Raw genomic sequence first — 18,879 nt, 5'->3', positions numbered from 1 at the left:
TCAAGCTCTGTATCAAGGGGATGACGAATGGACTGAGGCATGTTCTTAGCATTCATTTGTGGCATGTTGGTCAGGCTGTAAATCAGTTTTTAAGGAGCTGAAGGATGTCTCAGCATTTTGTATTTCAAGTATCTAATTTTCTACATCCAAGCATTGTGTTTATGGCTTGAGATAATGATGGGGAAAGTGACAAACTCTAAAAATAAATGAATGTCTTTGACATCTCATCCTGGAAGCTTTTCTGGTTCTACTGATGCAGTGTGATCTAAATAAGAGCACAGTCTCTTTTGTCTTAGCTTTATAATCTTGGTGTCTTTAGGAGGAGTGAGCCTTAGGCTGTAGGATGCACCCCAGCAGAGGATCCAGTTCAGTCCAGTAATCTAAGCAGTTATTTGTGCTCTTACAAACAGCACTTTGTGATGGTCTAAATCCCTATATATCTGTTGCTGAAAAGCTACAACCTTAAACTCCATATTTCAAGTGGTAAATAACTTTATTTCAACTCTTCTTAGGCCAGTGAGCCTTAAGATAATGCTTTTTAAAAAGTTGTTCCTGAGTTTTCAGTGCCATATGTGCAGTAATGTTTTTTGACCTGATCTTACCAGAAATCAGCCCAAATATGTCAGTGGTGGTGAAAAAATTCAGGAAGAGAATGCTAGGGCTTAAATGCTTCTGATTTTTAATGTGTTGAACTTCTGCTCAAGAATTTAACTCACTTGTGCAAAATTAACTAAAACTTATTTATGATATATCTTAAAGAATAAATCTCTGTTTCAGCAGAGTAAGGAATATTTGTGTGGCTGGTGTGGGGCACAAGATACTGTGGTCTGAACCATTTCAAGGTAAAAACATGGTATGTCACGATAACGCTTTTGTGAGGATTGTGTGCTGAACTCTGGGTTCTGTTGCCAAAACTGTCTCAGGCATGAATGATCAAATTGCAGTAAAGTTGTGTTACTGTAAATTAGTATCAATTCTTTAATGCAACCAGTATACAAATATTATTAAGCTAGAATTCTAATTGGGCAGCAAATTCAATGCTTTGTCCTTGATATTCTTCTCATGTTTGGATAAGGAGGAAATATAGAAACACATTTGCTAAAGGTCACAATCTGATCTCAGTTATTCTGGTGTAAAACTGGAATAAATCTTGTTTGTACAAATGGAATTACTGCAATTCTATATTGCTGTCAGTTGAATTTTACCCTGTCTCTGAACAATTCTTGCTAAAGATTGAAAAGCATTAAATAAGTAGGTCACAGAAGTGAGATGATACTGCCCCTTATCTTTAAACAATATTCTAATTTGACTCTAGTGCAATGAAAAGAAATGAATACTCTATGTGCTCCCATGTGAGCTGTCAGAAAGATAAAACTGAATATTCTCTAAATCAGCTTTTCCACGGACAACTGCTTCATCATCATTAGTATGTATATTCTTATTAATATCCAGGCCACCCAGTTATGAGATCCTAGACTGCAGCTTTTCATAATTTACAATTACTGTAATTTCAGCAGGATTGTATGCATGACCTATCACAGAATGAACACTTGATATATCTCTGTGTCTTCTCCAAGTGCTATTTTGAAGTAAGGGCTAAGAATAAATGCATACATCTGTTGAGGAAGTTGCATTTCTGCACAGCGTGCTGATCCTTGCCAACTGCTCTGCTGTGTGTGAGAGGACTGGTCACTGGAGGTGTCTGGCAATTTGGAATTAAGACAGTTTGGCAGATGAAGGCAGATACAGGAGCCTTCTATAGCAGTATCTAAGAGTTGGGCTCAGAGTATAAATAAATTAAAAATTCTGTGACTCCTCAGGGGTATGAGTGAGAGATGGAGCGGGAGTAGAGATGGCTGTAGCCAGGCTGCAGGCTGAGGCTGGGGACCAACTAAATAGGAGGCTGTTGAAAACACCAGGGACTTATGCAAAGAAAAGTATAGAAATATGTAAAATACAGAGTAGACCCTGCTGGTCTGAGTGATTAACTGCAGTGACAGCCACTGTGAATGGCAGATTAAGGTCCTTGTTCAATGCCAGGTGGAGTTTGAGATAGAAATTTCTTTGATGGGATTGACTGTTGAAATTTTCTTTATGTTCAAAATGCCCAGTGATTCCTCTTATTCCAGCAATTTCTATCATCCATTTTCCAGAGTAATAAGAAGTTCTATTTGTTTGCCTTAATAATTTCATTATTATCTATACCTATCAGGGAAAGCAGGAGGTAGGGTGGGGGTAAATGAAAACCAGCCAAGCAGTAACAGTAAGTGCTGCTTATTAAGAAACACTTTCTCCAGTGGCATCTCTGGAGACATCTTGATGAAGTTTTATGGTGAAAGAACTCTTCTGTAAGAGCAATAAAACCAAATTACTCTGTTGCCCAAACCAGCAGCATATCCCATGTGTGTGTAACTGGGCTTGTTTGGTGGCAAAGCAGTGTAATGTATCTAAGAAAAGGTGAAACCTCCTTGCAGTGTGTTGGCTGGCAAAAAATGTATGATGATAAAAAAAAAGTAGGTGATCATAACTAGGATTTCGGAAAAAACATAATGAAGTTATTCTCTGGAATTTCAAGTGAGTCAAGCCACTAGTCTGGAGAAAGACATGTCAAATTTGAAATTAAAATTAAATCTTCCAGCTCTCTGTTTATCACCATTAACCAATATACAGTTCCTAGGCTAAACTGTTGAAATCATGATGGGAACATTTTATAGAATATTAAAGTTGTAAAAGGCTTTTAAAAAAGTCAGGTTTCATGTAGATGATTATTTCAAACCCTTACATTCCTCAAATTTCTTGATACAACCTGCTTGAAGGTCTCTTGGTGTCTTTTCTGGTTAGGTGCCATCATCCTGTGTAAAACAGCTTGTTCTAAAGCACAACCATCCTGAAATAAACATATTGAGCTTCATGTGATGAGTCAAACACACCCATGAGACAGAATGTTCTGTTACTGAATCACAGCTGAGGAAGGCATGAGGATGGTCAATACAAAAATCTTAATTGTTAGAATTCTGCAAAACATGAAATAAAGAAGCTGTGACAGTGATTTGAGAAATAACTCTATTTTCACCACAGCCTCAACTGTAAATGCTGTCCAGGTTATGGGATGGGATGTTCCTTTGGAGCAATCACATTCATTTAGGACACAAAACTCATTGTTTGAATCTGCAAGTGACCAGGATCTGTCAGTTCTATTATTTTTACAGCATTTTGCTCTATAATGATTTTTCTTCATTGTATGGATATGTTTATGTAATTACACTACAAATCTTCAGCCTCAGTATACTACTTCTGTAGTATACTGAGTATAGTATACTTCTGTAGTATACTTTTCCACTCACAGCTGGTCCTGGTTTTAGTATTTACGCAAAAGTGAATCCAGAATTTTTTCTCCTCTCTATCTATTTTTTTTTGGTTTTTTTTTTTTTTTTTTTTTTTGGTTTTTTGTGTTTCTTTTTTTTTTGGTGGTGGCTGCAATTCTCTCCAATGCTGGTGGTGTTTACACTGTCCCCAGAAGTCAGGAATCAGTTTCTTGGCTGCAGTAAGGTGTGTGCATACAGCTTATGAACCAAACATCAAACAAAACTCAGTGTAAGACAGAATTACAGCAATGCGGATGTTGCTCTAGGTGTGTTCCACAATTTAACAGTTTTGTCTGGAGTGTGAGCCAGAGCTGGCTGGCCTAGGATTCCTGGTACCTTGGCAGCTGATCTCAGAAAGGTTATAGAGAAAGCTATGGAGAAACATAATTTTTTTACATCAAGGACAACAGCTTTGCTGCTCCTAGCAAGCTCTTCCACCTTCCATAGCATCCCAAGCAATTTCAAAATCATTGCAATCTCTTGAAAAACCATAATTTTCTTTGTGTGTAAACATTTAGTAGTAGGACTGACAGGTTATTTTTAAAGATACCATCATGATTCTAATTGTGTATTGTGTCTTAGGATAGTCAGACACTACAGCTTCTGAGTTTTCAATCTATTTACAAACTCTGATTTTCTGTGACATATTTTCTCCTGCAAGATTTGTCTGCTACAGTAATTTCTTATCCTAATCATTAAATTAATTGTATTTTCACTGAAAGCAATTGCAGAATGTGTCAGAAAGAAAATGAAGAGGAAAATTGTTGCAGAAATATCTACCAAGTAAACCAAGCTCAAATGCCTTGAATCAGCAGTAATATCAAACAAAAATAGTTATGAGACATGGAAGTAACATAGTTGTTGGGTTTGCACCTTAATGAACTGCAGTCTGCCTAATTACCTATGTTTTTCCATGAATTACCTATGTTTTTCCATGAAATGGGTATTTCCTTAGGGGTGTACAAGGTAAATAATGTTCATTACTGGATAGAGCTAAGCACATCAGCACTGGCAGGTGCTTTTCTAGCACTAGGAGGCATTTCCTGCACCAGGAGCCCATTCCATATACATAGGAGCTTTATCTGCTTGCCACCTTGAAAGATGCATTTAAAAGATGGTTTCCAAAGGTACTGGAGATGAAAGTGTCCATGAACTGTGTATGATTCCTCAGTCAGTGTGTACAGAGCTGGCAGGAGCTGAAAGAGGAAAATAGCCTGAATATCTCTGCATGAAGATAACTGAAGACTGGAAAATGTGGGTGTGCAGAGATGGGATTTGTCCTCCCAGTTCTGCTCTCTTCTAGGGAAATGCAGGGAGTGTGGAAGGGTGTGTGAAATGAATGTGCTGGGTGAAGAGTGGATTTATCCTCTTGCTAGGAACTCATTGCTAGGATACCTTTTTTAAAAGGCTGATGCCTTCAGATGAGACTGAGACAGCAAACAGGCTCTTTTCAATTATCCCCTTGAGGTAGGTGAGGGCTGAATCTCAATTCAATTACTGCTTCTTCAGCCTGGAGCCCTTTCTTATTCCAAGCAGTCCCTCTGGCTGCAGAGAAGTTATTGATGTTTTGATACAGTAGAAAGGTTTGGTTCATTTTGCATGAACTTTACATCTCAATGAAAGATTCGGCAGCACCAGAACTATAGAATTTAGTGCAAAATATAGGTATTTAGTGTAAAATACCTGTTTTGTGAGTGCTTTGTCCAGTGACATCTGAGAGTTTTAGAACTGTTACTTTCGCTCAAATTTTCCTCTTCATAGTTAGTTCATGTAATGGTAAATGTAGTGAGCATAAAGGTCTTCATATGTGCTTATTATATTTTGAGTTATGAAATTCACTCCCACTACACTTTTAAGGCATTTTACAATGTAATATTGTCTAGCTTTTACAGAAGCTAACAAAAGGAGAAGTGAGTTCTCATAAAATCAATAGCGCTGCTTTCTCTGATCCGCTTTTTTGAGAATACAAATATTGTGGTTTTTTTATTTAAAGGAAAAGGACATCTATTACCTACACAAGTTTTGTTTTAATGTAAAAGTTTTTTCACCAGATCTGTACAGCAAAGGCAGTCAGTCTACAAATCAACAGCATGAACATCTTGCAGTGAAAGAGCAGTGAGACTGTGCTGTTGGGAAGCTGGAGTTGCAATTGGCATTTGCAGGACCATTTAAACCTATTAAGCCCAATTTAAACTAGGAAATGGTATCACCGCTCTCTTTGCATTATCCAAATGAGGTTGCAGAGTACCCCACACATTTCCTGGTGGATTTTTGAAGCTCCCAGGATTCCTTCAGGGCCATTCAAACCTTTTAACCTGCCTTTCTCTTTTGCTGATGTTGATTAAAACTTGACTGCCACTCAACAGCTTTTAAAGGTCCTAATAGATAGAGTTTAAATGCCTGTAACTCAGGGTTTACAACCTCCAATAATCTCAGAATCAGGTGGGCAGGAAGAAATATGACTTGACCAAGCAGACGTGAAAGACTTGGCCAGAGAACACAGCATCAGCACAAATGCATGCAGCTTCACTGAGACTGTTTTAAGACCAGTAAGCTGTGTCCCTCTCTTTTATTCTGATGATGTCCCTGTATGCAGATTCTGTTCTGCAAAACTCCAGAAGTTAAACATTAAGGATAATTGTTTGGAAGACACAATTAAGCACTACTGTTAGTATTTAGATTTTTGTTCAAGGAACATAAAATTGGGGTGGTTTTTTGTCCACTTACCCATCTTGTTAGGGCACATGCAGTGCATGTGAGAACAGAAAAATGCTGGCATTTATTTGCCATTTCTCCATCTCACTGAATTTCCTAGCAGTGTTACAGATTAATGTTTTCAGGGTCTGTGGAGATATGTGGAAATACCTGAATTACTTGCAACCACTGAAAATTTGATTTGGGCTCAAGACCAAGAGTTAAGCTGATACTTAGCCCTCAAAGCAGATATAAAGGCATTAGGAAATCATGCATGGAGATGGTTTCCTTGGTTGTAGCCAAGAGGAATATACTATTAAAAAAAAGAGAAAAGCTAATAAAGTTAAAATCAAATAATGTGCAGAGATGACTGCTTTCAATTAAAGCTTACTGCGGCCTAGAATATTAACTTATGGCAGAAAAGCTACTGAAAGAGCTTAAAAAGCACCCAAACCTCCACAAAACTTGGGGCTAGAGGCTTGAAATGACCAATAGGTTTTGAAATGTTATGAGACACAGTTTGCTGTTACCAATGGAGACAGTAAATGTGGAATCTTATTGCAAAAATTGAGGGTGTTTGCTCCAAAGACGTGAAAAATGTAGTTTTCACAGTGGAAAACAACTTTTAGGAAGGTAATACAATAATATTACCATTTTAATATAAACTCTTCAAATTTTTTGGAAATATTTCCTGCACCTCAAAGTCTTCCTCTCAGCAGATCTGTATTGTGGACCTGTACAGACCTTTGCTAAGAGAGTGCATTTGGTTTATAGCTCCCATTGTCCAGGCACGGAGCCATGCACAGCATTGAGATAACACCCTCCAGTTAAATTAGCACCTCCAGCAAAATCAGGGCAGAACTTTGGTCACCTGTAGGGAGACAAAAAATCTGATTACCTGTCCTAGAAGAAAATAAAATTCATTCTGCTTGAAAACATGATAAACCACTGCTCTCAGACCCGCTACAAGGTAAAACTGTTGCTGTTGCTTTGGTTAATTTAATACTATTGTTTAAAATATCATCTCTCTAAATTACCACCACCTTTTGAAAACGCAGTCAGGATTTCCTTTCGAGTAGTTTGAAATATCTTGTGTTCCTTTGATCCAAAACAGGGATAGCAGAATTCATTGAGCAAAGCCACATCCGATGAATTTACATGAGAATGTAAATAATTTTTCATTTTCCTGCATGATAATCTGACTCTTAAATGAATAATTATTTGTCCTTTGCCTTTATCATTTAGCACAGCCAGGGAATTGGATTATTGATGAGGAAAGATAAGATAATGTAGTTGCCCTTAAAACACAATGAAATCCTTTAGGACATATTCAGTAAGTGAGATTACATAATGAGTGATTTTGAGAATGGAATTTGAGACTTTTTGCATTAAATTTACTCTGCGGCAGCACATCTTGTGTGGTAGAGCATATTATTAACAAAAACTCTTAGATGGATTGCATTTAACAATTTCATTAGTAGTGTGATATATTCTGAATGGCCTATGGTCTTCTCTTTGCAATGAGCAGCAATGATTAGAATGGATTTTGCATAATTTTCAGCTAGTCCCTAATGGTTTCACTTTATATCCTTTTACAATCAAAAAAAATCAAATTTATGTGGCTGAACAAATGTCCTGTTAGTTTTTATAGACTTACAAAGGCTTGTGGAGGGACTTACACAATAGGTGTCCAAGTGTTAATTGCTAATAAACTTTCAACAATGGGAGATCCTCAGCTCTTCTTGCAAGTTTTTTAACAATAAAATGTTGCTGAGGGAAGCAAATACTTGAGATTCAGGGTGTTTATATAAAGATTACAGAGTTAACTCTGATTTTGGGGGTATGTCTTAACTAGTGTGATAGCAGAGAAAGTTCACCAGGTAATCTAAGCCTGTTATACTGGGCATATAAAAACCACCTTATACTGTTAAACTATATTATTAACCCTTACACAACTTCCTCAGAAATCAAATGTAACCAGGAATTATAGAAAACCTGTCAGGTCAATGACAACTTTAGCAAGGTTGGAGCAGCCCTGGCTTAGCAGCATCTACAGAGAGCCAAGCAGGAAAAGTCATTTTCCAAAGCAGACTGTCCTCTCCCGGTGTCCCAGGGTGCACATGTGCAGCGTGCTGTGCACAGTTTGTGTGAGGGAATCACAGTAAATTGCCTGATAAGAACCATACATCCCTCATTGATCCATATGGACTGAGCCAAGTCCCTTAAGCCACTTCAGTCAGTGGGGTGAGCTAGAGAAAAGGGAGAGAGATTTCAGCCCTGGGAGAAATTTAAGGGCTTGGGTTTTTTTTTGTTTTTGTTTTTTTTTTTCTTCTTGCTGAGCTCTCTTTTTTTATTTATTTATTTATTTATTTTTTTGTTTCTAATGATTCTTGTAAAGTGTTGTACATTCATTATTGATACAATTTTTGTCTATCAGTCACCCGCAATTCCCACAAAATGATCCTCTGTTCTCTGCTGATTGCCACGTTCTGCTGCTGATTTGTGGACAGAAGGTACACCTTGATTATCTGTAATTCACATGAGTTTATGGTATTTGGTTTAGCCTTATTTTATCACCTGCAATTTGTTAAAATGAAGGAACTGATTTATTTCTACTGTTTTAAACATGCATTTTGATTTCCCCAAATGCTTAAATTAAAAAAAAAAAAGGTTTTATAGAATGTTCTGTTGAAAATTAAGATTCCCTCATACACAGCACTCAAGTACATTTTGTTTTTCCAAGGCACAAAAATTAAATGAGAATTTTATGTGGAAGTAAGTTGACATATCAAACCTGTTAATTTACTGCTGATTTGATACAAATTAAAAACACGTTTGGATATTTCTTTTGGGGGGATTGCAAAAATCTCTGAATAACCATTCTTTCTTGACAAAGAATCTCAAAAAGTAGGTTTGCTACAAATTAGAGAAAACCTCCATTTACCTTGCAAAATTCTCTAACTCATGCTTTGGGACTCAGCCTAATGTTTTCACAAATTGAAATGATGAATTTTATGGAAGGGAAATAAAAAGGTTAATTGTAATGTGCATTTCTGTTTCTTCTTTTATAACCAATTTATTAGAGGGGTACGTCCATGTCAGAAATGAATCTTGAATGTCTTGATATTAGTCTTTGAAAAACTGCAATCATTGATAAGTCCTACTGTTCATTACAAAAATGAAGAGTTTTTAATTTGAAAAATTGCAAAGAGACTTCCTAGCAGTTCTGAAATTAATCTTAAAGCTCCAATTGTGGGAATCAGCAGCATTGCTTTTGATGCATCTCATTAATAACAAAAAGCCTTATTCCAGTTATTAAAATACCTTGCACATTCTGTACTGATCATTTTTTACTTTTCACAGTTTGTTGCTTGCATTACTCCCCAGTGACATTATACGTGTAGATTTTTCTCCAAGTATGTACAACTGAATAATAATATTAAAAACTAATAACTTCCTTTGAGATCACTGCAGAATTAAGAAAGGAAAACAGTTTTAAGCCTTTAGTATAATGAAAAATTATAGTGGGGATCTCATGTTGTTTTGCTTATGCTTCGGTTATTGCTTTCATTAAAGTTTTAATTTCCAGAGATATTGCTCAGACAAAATTACATCTTTGGTTAGTATCTGTGTTCAACTGAAAATTATGGGCCTTTTCTGTCATTTATTGCCATCTATTTTCTGGTTTAATTACTTTTCCTAATGCATACAAATAATAGAGCAAAATTGAATTAAAACACTTCATCTACATAATCAATGAAAAAATTGTAAGAACCGAGATTATAATCTTCAAACTGAATCACTACTGTTAAAGAAGATCTGGTAAGGTCTTTATTTTTTTCTTAATGGTGCTCTGTTTTTCCACTGATACAATGAGTGCAAGTATTAAAATACATTTGATGGGGAGAATACCATTAGAGTTTTTACTGTGCTTATAAAGAAGAAACTAATTTTTCAATTACAATTGTTCTGTAAGGTAGTTGTGGATTATTATCTTAAGTGATGCAGATGAGATCCCTGAAACCGGGGGAGAGTGGATCAAAACCTCAGTTTGGTGAAGTACCAGAGACACAGAAAAATTGAAACAAAAGGTGGTGCTGACCATTAAATGCAGCATGAGTGAGGTGGAAAGAGTTCAGCCCACTCCAAACAGACCTCAGTGAAAGATTTCTTTGAATTGTGTGGTGTCACTTAAAAAGAATGAAGTAGTGGACATCCTGTTTATGAAGATATAATGATTCAGCATGTGGGGAAAAATGCGATTGGCTCTTTTGGTCAGTTGTTACAAGCATGATTGATTAAGTTGATCATTTTTTTGCCATAAACCTCCTGCTATAATATTTCTCCTGAGAAGTGAAACAGCATTCCTGCAGGCACCTGTATGAACTTCTCTTCAGGGCATGTTGAGTTGCAGGGACCCTCAGGTTTGGGCTATTTCTGTGCCCATTTTTATGAGAATGCACTTATGGCATTGGCCAATCCCACGCTTGAGCAGCTCCAGCTGGCTGATGCTTACAGCAGAGTGTACCATATAGAAAACTTACCACCCCTCAGTTGCTTCTTAATGAGGATTAAGATACCTGGAATTGCAGCTGAAGGAGTGAAATAGAGAAGCAACTTCGTGTTTGTGAAGAATGAGTGGATAGAATTTAATCTGATAAACTCGTTGCAAACCAGATACGATTTTATTTTTCACCACTTGTGTTCCCAGTGAAGAACTGTAAAAATTATGGTGCATTAAAGCTTAGCACTTACCCCAGTTTCCTTTTTTAAAAATTCACTTTAAGTTTCATGAACACACCTGTTTGTTTTGTTTTTTTGTTGGTTTTTTTTTTTTCCCAGAAAGTAGGGCTGGCTTTCTCTGGCATAGGCTTTAATGAGCTGAAAAAGAGACTAATTCTGGGAAGTAAAGAAAGTGAATTGATGGTTTTGTGGCTTAAAGACAAAGATTCCATTGCAGTCACAAAAGTGAGGGGGAGATTATATTGTATGGATTTGCATACTTCATGACTTTGGATAGCAGCAGCTAAATTAAACTGAAACAGGCAGATTTAATCTGGTTATCGTGTACTAAGTGCATGGTCAGAGTGTTTGTGAGAGGAGTGCTTTGGGAAATCTCTTACAGTCAGGGCTGAATATGCCACTGCCACTGAAAATTCCAATTCTCTCTGTTATGATGGTGTTGACCCTTGCTGCTCTTTCTAACTTAGGTGACACCAGATGTGCCCTGCTGAGGTTCCCTGATGAGGATCTGTCTGCTCATAGCAGCTGCACTGGTGGCATGAGCAGTAGAAGCTGATCTTCCTCTGAGCATGTTTAATCTAAAATCTCCATCTCTTTGTCTTCATTAGCAACATCTACTTGATCTTGTAGTTATGGTAACAGTGTTGTATTAAATGTAGGAAGTAATTTGGCTTGGAAAAACATTCACACCAGTTTATACCATGTTGAAAGACCCAGAGCATGATAAATCACCCTATATTAAAAACTTCTCCCTTTATCAAAAAGGGAAAAACTCAGTACAAGCTGTATGGAAGAGTGCTTTCAAATAAATGATTTCAAGGGGGATGTTATTCAAGAGAAATTAAATGTTTGAGTGCTGTGCCTTTGGGATGAATAGGAACTGCTTCATGTGTTGGCTGCTTTATAGAGGAAAGACTCAGATTTCCAAAGGATTCCAAGAGATCAGGACTCTATCTTCCATTTCTAGCTTTTGTACTTCTTTTGAAATCTAGGTCAAAGTGCTTACTGCTATTACTGCCATTTTAAAAGGATTTGCTTCAATATTCATCCTAGTGATCTTTGGAGAAATTTCATCCTGCTCATTGCAGCAGAGATTCAGATTTAGGACTTGCTGTCTTTATATCAGTGACTGTAAAAATTGAGGGTGGTGGTAGGCAATGATTCTATCCAACATGCAGAGCACTACAAAAGGGGGTCTTAGTCCAGTTGTGGGGTTTGTTGAGCCATTGACATTGGGGATAGTTTGCAGGGGAACAACAGATGGAATATTTAGCAATATCCCATTAAAGCAATGCAATTTCTCCATTCCACAATACCTGGCTGAGGTTATGAACAAAGGTGGTTTTATACTATTCTCACCTAGATTTGCTGTCCTTCCTTTATAAGTCCAGGAGGGCTGCTGGAGGAAAATGTATAGATTTCCCTTATTGTATGTGAGATCATGGAGTGGGAGGGTGTTACCTCAGCCAGAAACAGAAAGCAGTGTCAAGCGGAGCAGAGAAAGCTCTAATTTGTAGGTGTAGAAGAAAGGATTACAAGTGACCTCACCCCTGATAGGCACAGTTTACTAATTACCAAAGAAGAAGAACAGCCTTGCCCTTAATGGGTCACAGCTGTGACTAATAAAGACAAGTGTGATAAAAGGCTGGCTGCTCAGGGAGAGCCCTGAGGAACAGGACCTAGGGGGAGAAGGATCAATCCAGAGAGAGCCATAAAAGAATGAAACAAGGAAGAGAGTTGGAAGCTCTGCTGTGAGGTCAGTGTGGGTGTAATGGAGTTAGAGCTGCTGTTGGAGCCTGCAGTCACTCTTGAGCCAGGTAAAAGCCTGTGATCAGAGGCAGCAAGGAAAAACTCGCAGTCATATTCCAGCAGGAATAGCCAGCAGTCAGAGTCTGCCAGAGAAGCCAACAGCAAGAGCTTACTGCAGCCAGAGTCAGGATGGCTAAGCTGTAAAGGAGAGTAAACTGGCAGCCTTTGCATGTTGTTAAAGGAGAGTCTGTGTCTTGGCCCATTTCCACCCCTAATGAGAGGCCTGCTGCAGCACCCGAGACTAAGGATATGTGAAGGAGATCCATAAAGAAGGAATAACCTACCTTTTATCTGGGCTGCACTGTGAGGGAGAAGGAGAGCACAGGCCACCTTCTACCTACAAACTGGACAGGTAATGAACGCTCCCTTACCTGGATCTAGTGGTTCACAGGCACAAGAGTAATTCATGATATAGTCCCCCTTGACTGGGAGTTGATGGGATAATGATCTGCCAGCTTGATCACCTTCTTGAAAGCACCGTAAATGAAGATGAAGCTGATCAGGGAGGAAGATCCTTCTTTGGTGAAGAGGGTGAATTACTTGACCAGGAAGCTGGTGTTGGTGGCCACAAGAATGAGATGCTGGAAGGCTGACCAGAGGCAGAACTCCAGGTAGCCAAAATCATTGTCCCTGCAATGCTAATTATTGTCCCAGATGGAGCTAAAGAGATATTTAATTAAATTCTTACATAGTTTCCTGTTCAGGTTAAGCCTTTGAACGTGTAGATGTAGAAATTACACCTAACAATTATGTATGTATTTCTGAGAAGGAGCCATTTGCTAAACAGACCCTCAGGTATTTTTGGAAATCTCTATGTTTTAACATTGAAGCTCTGCAAACAGATTTTTTGTCCTTTGCGGTCATCTTATGATGTTAGTTCTTGCAGAGTTAATGATAAATCTGTTTCAAATCTGAGGATGTTATTCTTGACCAAGTCAAATATTTTGGAAGTTTTATGCCATAGAGTAGGGACAAGCTTTATTTCTCTGTATTATATGACTTTCTATTAAATTTTCTGGCTGATAAATACAATTTCCAATTTTGTGCAGCAAGTACTCATAATGGTTTGAATTTTGCATCAACTAGTTGAGCTTTACATGATTTTTTTATTGTAAACAACTGGCTATAGCATGAAACAGTTTGTTTCAGTTTTATTAGCAACATCCTGACTCAATGTTTTCAAATACTTTTGCTATGTATAAAACAGAGTTGACTTTATTTGGTAGCTGTTCAGTAAAAAAAAAAAAATAAAAAAAATTCCTAATTTCTTGATGTTTAAAAATTCAGTAAAAAGAAAGGAACACTTCAGTGTAAAAGCACGAAACTTCACCTGGTTGCTCAGCACTTCGTGCATCTGTTGCATTTGATTAATCTAAGGGAAATGATATTGCATGGTGCTGGTAATCTAATCTGATTGATTATAATCTAATTGGCTCTGCAGTAAGAAAAGAGGGGAGTGATTTTCTTATCAATGTAAATGGATACTTGAAGAGAGAGTGTAGAGAAGATGGACCAGGGTTATTTGTTTTGGTGTCCAGTGACAGTTTTTGTTCTCCTAATACAGCAAAGTCAAGGAGAAATGAAGTGAGGTGAGGAGCTCAGCAGAGAGCCACTGAAATCTTCAGGGCAGGAGCTGTGAGCCTGTGGTGATGAACTGAGGGAACAGCTTGTCTTACCTGGGGAAGAGATCTCTTCCCCTAAGGGCAGGCCCTCAGTTTCTGCAGGTTTACCAGCAATGCAGCCTAACAGGGTTTTGTTTGCTCTATCAAACAAATTTTCAGACATCTCAGTATGGTTCAAGAGTTAAATTTAGTGCTCTCTAATTATCTTTTATTTTGAAGCAGCAGCTGAGAGAAGTTTTTGGCACAGTCAACCATTACCTTCTATTTGAGCCTTATTTTTAAAAGGTGCTCAAATATTGAAGAGAAGAATGAAAGTAATCAACACTAAGTTTCAGACAGAACCTTTTGTGTGGTCTGTTTAAGCACCACTTATTCTCTGATGTCTCACTTGTTTACAAAATAGCTTGGATGAAAATGGTGTTCCAAAAGCAAAGGTCTATTATGAATAGAAGGGTAGAATTGTGCTTCTCTCCTGTAACTAAGGGTGGTTCTGATACACAGGTCAACATATGCTCCTGAAGACTACTTTTTATGGTAAATAATCTCCATGTGTGTCCCAGGTTTTATCTTTATGGACTAGCTGCTCACAGAGACCTTGTGAGACAGAGGAACACAGGGCCAACAGATGGACAGGAAAAGGATAAGTTGTGTCTTCTGACTATTGCATTAATCAGTCATCTTCACAGATTTTTTTTTTCTTTGTCAAAGATACTTCAAGAAGTAATTAATTTCAGAGTATTTTTAAAAGATGGTAAGATTTTGATACAATTTCTCTAGTACCCTATTTTTTAAAAGTATATAATCTTCTCTCTATGTAGTGACAGAATTCTGTACTCAGTAAACATTAATAATTAGCTGAGCCCTCCAAACTTTTGAGATATGAAATCTTGATTTCATTACCTCCTGTTTTGTATAGGTCAAATGGACTTTTGCACAGAACAAGGGAATAAGTTTAAAGGCATAAGAAATTAAAATTTTATGAATGTCTTCCCACCAGGGTTGATGAATCAGACTGACTTCAAAGAGGAATGAGGTTTTTCATGTCATCTGCTGTTTTGAGCTTTTCTAATGTTTAAAGGGGAGGGAGCTTTCATCTATCGCTCTCTCTCTCATATGCCACATCTGATCCGGAGCCCATCAAAGTCTCTTAGTTAATTTCAGCAGGTCTTCGGTAGATGTTAAAATCAGTTTTACTAATTGCCAGGAGGGAAAATGGGAGCTGAGAAGTGTAACTTCTGTCAAGGTCTTATGGAGATCAACACTGAGCTGTGCAGCTGTGCCTCAGTTCCACAACAGCCAGCAGAGTGAATGGCTTGTGAAGGGAGACAGTGCAGAATGAGTAAATGAGCTACATGCTGGTGTTACCTGGGTTGGGTAAGGCCACTTTCCAACAGAACCTGTAGCTGAACAACTGAAGAGTGGCTTCAGTCTTCTTGACAAAAAAACCCCAAAACAACTAGTTTTAAATTTTTAACAATGAATTAAACTCTTTCTCCTGTCCTAAGTATGCCATTTAGTTTCTTGGCTGTTTGATCCACACACCACATGAATTTTAGGTTAGCTCATGACAACTGATTGTATGAACTGTAGAAAGTAGAGAGGGCAAGATACAGAGCTCAGGTTTATAAAAGCTTGTCATCATGGTAGGAATGAAGTCTTGCAGTTGAAAATCCAATTGCAAGTCCCTTCAGCACGAGTGACCCCTCCAGCCTGTCTCTGCTTGTTGTAGGAGCAGTCTTTATTTTGTCCAGGGGACAGGCATGATGTGTGTGTTCTAACAGCTGCTCCTATGAACAAGGAAGGGCATTACAATGAACACAAGGCATTACAAGAAGAGGAAAGAATTTTCTTTGCAGTGATGGATTAAAAAGTTCATCTAGAAAAAATCAGTTCTTAAAAAATATTTTGATTGACATTGGTATAAAAGGAAGAAGAATACATACAATGTACTGTGTTTTCAGCCATTTGGCTGTTACTTTCTGCTACAACTGAATTTACAGCATAACTCATTATGTCCTTTAACTGTGACTAAGAGGAAATCCTGTTCATTCAGGACTTCTGCAGCCTCTGTCCAAAGGGATAATAAATGCACCACCTGTGAGAGTAATTTGTATGATGTATACATATATGTCCAGAGAACTGGAAACATAACAATAAGCATGGTTTTGCACAGATTTGAGAATATACTTTTAATGGCGGGGTGACTCTCTGCTGCTGTCAAGTTGAGATGAAGACAAGCCTGATGTCTGGATGACTTTCTGGGCTGTTAACACTTCCCTGAGGTACTAGAACCTGTTCTGGTTTGGAATTTGGAGCAGTTCACAGATGGCTCTATTAGTTTGATGTCAATAATTTCCAGACCCAGGTCTGAATAGGGAGATTCAGATAGGATGGAGATGGTTGTGGTTTGAAACAGGTGGATGGAAGTGCTCCTGAAGTAAATCTACAGAGTATTTTTCATGGTTTTGAGTTACTTATGTCTGTTTCATTGGGTACTAAATTTGTTCTCTCATAAAAGACGAGTGTAGCTCCTTCCACTTGAAAATTCCAGACAGTCACACCTTTAAAAAAATTATGTGTAAATAAGCAGCATATCAGAATGTTTCAGAGCACAGGTGAAATATTAAAGTAGAATGCAAAAGGAAGTGTGCAGTAGGGATATAGAAATGGAAAATAATATGTTTAGGGAAATTATTTTTGTTGTTTGGGGTTTGGCTTTTTTTATTTGGTAGTTTTTAGAAAAAGGACTGTTATTATTAGTCACATAGTCACTGTGAAAGTCTGTGGGGTAATAAGCCCAAGTAACTTGAAGGTTTTTTTGCTTTTTGAGCAATGAAGTTTGTTGTATATATGAAAAAATGAGTCAGAAATTACCAAAGCAATGCTGATGTCAACAGAGTGTTCATAAAACCAGGTTATTTCCTTACTGTTCATCTTAGAACAAGACTGGAGATGGAGAAGTTTGGGCATTTTTAACAGTTTGAAATATGTGGTTTTGATTCTCTTGCTTGATTGGAAGTTCTATGATTCTAACTGAACAGATCTAAAAAAATTTGCATCATCTCTCCAGGCAGATTTGTGTTCTGCCACTGCCTGACTCTGAATGTCTTTAATCAGGACCTGAAACTCAGCAGAATTCTTTTGTTCCTGCTGCCAACTGCCCAGTTGCAAGGACAGTCTGAAGCAGTGGAAGGCCATTTCCAGCAGCACATACAGCCCACCTCTATGGGCTCACCAGCCCCACATTGTTCTTCAGATTTTTTTGGTTGTTCTTCTGCCACATTTATGGATGGATGTGTGATTCTTGTGACTTCTCCTGGTGCTAGCAGTATTGGACAAAAGTTTTGTTGTCATCTTGGTTTATAAAACTGAACAACCCAAAAAAACCCCCTCTTGCTTATCCAGCTCATAGAACTGCTATACAAGGGACTCGCTGTTGAGCAAGTGCTGGCCTTGCTTCAGCCCTGTGGGAGCTGGCAGGTAAGCCTCAGAGATGCCTGAGAAATTCAGATCTGGCCCTCTCAGAAACCTTCCTTTTCTCACATGGAATTGTTTAAAATTAACTATACAATTTCAGTGGTTAATTTTCTAGCAGCAAAAATTGAAATAGGTATTTTTATCATGAGTTGTCAAAACTTGGATTAGGCTAGAAACATTTAGAATCCATGTTATTAATGCTAATAAAAATGCAGCTGCTCAGTACCTGAAAAACCTGGATTATGGTATGTAGTGCCTAGCTTTTATTGCCTGACTCTGGAAACAGGACATTATGGGATCACATTCCATGAAATGTTACCTAGTTATAGAGAGAATCAGGGTCAGTCCAAGTGTCCTCAAAGTCATTTGTCTGGTTTTCTCTGCTTTACTCATGACTGATTGTCCATTCATGGCTGGAAGTCTGAGTGCTACAGAGTAGCTGAGGACTCTCTCTGGAAATGGTTATCGGGGGTGCCACCTACGAGACCCCAGAAAACCCTCCTCACCCCTCCACAACACCACCCCAAAACTGAACCCAAGAGATAATTCAAAAATTACTGTAGTTATGGTGGTAATTCTTGCGCATTTTAGTGAGACTGAAATTGTCTCACATCTTGAAATTAATGACAGGCTTATCCATTCACAAAGATTCTTAAAAGAAGACATTGAAAGATATTTTCTAGAGGAAAAATTTTGCTTCCTTTTCAGGCCAATAGCAATGTTTTTCCTGTGATGTTTTTTTTTTGCATGTTGAGCAAACAGCATTTTATTATATTGTCTAAGCAGACAGAACAAAGCGTTGCTCGACAATTGCTAGTCTTAAGAAAAATAATCCATCTGAAATCCTCCTTTAGGCTAATGCTGCTGCTCTCACATGCAGAATTCCTAATCTACATAGCTGTAATTAGAGAGACTGTTGTTTTGGTGAGAATGAGACAGGCACAGAAACCCAGAGTTTGCACATAGAATACCTGCTACGTGAGCCGCTCAGGGTTGCACAATCTTTTGGTGGGACAGTAAGATTAAAAGAAAATGCATCCTCAGTGACATTTTAGAAATGCCATATGATTTTTCACCACATCTCAAACTTAGTTCTACTGAATCCAATTACCTTTGCGCACATGTAAGTCTTCTGTGGTGTCTTGATGTCACTTAGGTAATTTCATCAC

This window comes from Motacilla alba, chromosome 8 (genome assembly GCF_015832195.1).
Source record: "Motacilla alba alba isolate MOTALB_02 chromosome 8, Motacilla_alba_V1.0_pri, whole genome shotgun sequence".
NCBI classification, from domain to species: Eukaryota; Metazoa; Chordata; class Aves; order Passeriformes; family Motacillidae; genus Motacilla; species Motacilla alba.
Note: the sequence above shows the minus strand (reverse complement) of the source record.